The 1,213-nt window shown below is 30.3% G+C and overlaps 1 protein-coding gene across 1 annotated transcript in view; it reads left to right on the forward strand.

Moving 5' to 3' along the window:
* The window catches only part of LOC106472717 (serine/threonine-protein kinase PLK2-like), a 54,888-nt gene that overhangs the window by 3,685 nt on the left and 49,990 nt on the right, over window positions 1-1,213 (forward strand). The gene's annotated exons all lie outside the window — the stretch shown is intronic.

A 1,213-nucleotide genomic window follows, 5' to 3' on the forward strand; every position in this document is an offset into this window, starting at 1 on the left:
TACTTAATTTTAAGTTAAAGTAACTTAATTAAATTAACTAAGTAAAGTAACTAATACTAGACTAGGTAACGTAAATAAGTACATAGAACAACAACTATATATATATATATATATATATATATATATATATATATATAATGTGTTTGTGTGTATGTTAGAAATATGAATAGAAGACATTGATATCCTCCAAAGGAAGTGGGATTTTTTAAGGTTAATAATTCATATACTTTGGTGAGGTAACAAGTAAAATAGTGTTAAAAAGGTAATTTGGTGTGATATAATTTATTAGATAGTGGAATATATCATTACCAGAAGAAAGTGTTGTAGTAATTGATGGAGAAACAAGGTCAGTTACAAACTAAGGAATAGGATAAGTAGAGTAGAGAAGCAGTGTTAACTTCATATAAAATTAGGTATAAATATGATAGAAGTTGTTATAACACAAAGCTAAACAATGGGATAGTCAGAACTCTGGCCATCATAGGGAGTCAAAACTAGGACTTTAGCATTGTAAGTCTGTAAACTTACCACTGACTAAGGTTTAGGATAAATAAAGCCATAGTAAAACCAAATAAAGGTTTAGGATAAGTATGGTGAGGACGTGTATCGGCTACAAATTAAGGTTTAGGATAAGTATGGTGAGGACGTGTATCGGCTACAAATTAAGGTTTAGGATAAGTATGGTGAGGACGTGTATCGGCTACAAATTAAGGTTTAGGATAAGTATGTTGAGGACGTGTATCGACTACAGATTAAGGTTTAGATTAAGTATGGTGAGGACGTGTATCGGCTACAAATTAAGGTTCGGGATAAGTATGGTGAGGATGTGTATCGGCTTCAAATTAAGGTTCGGGATAAGTATGGTGAGGACGTGTATCAGCTACAAATTAAGGTTCAGGATAAGTATGGTGAGGATTTGTATCAGCTACAGATTAAGGTTTAGGATAAGTATGGTGAGGATGTGTATGTACTACAAATTAACAATTAGAATAAATTTATTGAGTTATGGAAACAACAAATTTACATTTGGAACAGATATGGTGAAGAAGGTATGTTAGCAACAAGTTAAGATTGGCGATAAATAGATAAATTTATATATATTTAGGCTGTTTTATGTGTTTAAAGTAGACTTATTAAAAATTTGTATCTACATGAATGTTTTAGTACTTGGAACATTTATTACCAATTTTTGTATTATCATTATATATATTAA

This window comes from Limulus polyphemus, unplaced genomic scaffold, assembly GCF_000517525.1.
Source record: "Limulus polyphemus unplaced genomic scaffold, Limulus_polyphemus-2.1.2 Scaffold5545, whole genome shotgun sequence".
Classification (NCBI taxonomy): Eukaryota; Metazoa; Arthropoda; class Merostomata; order Xiphosura; family Limulidae; genus Limulus; species Limulus polyphemus.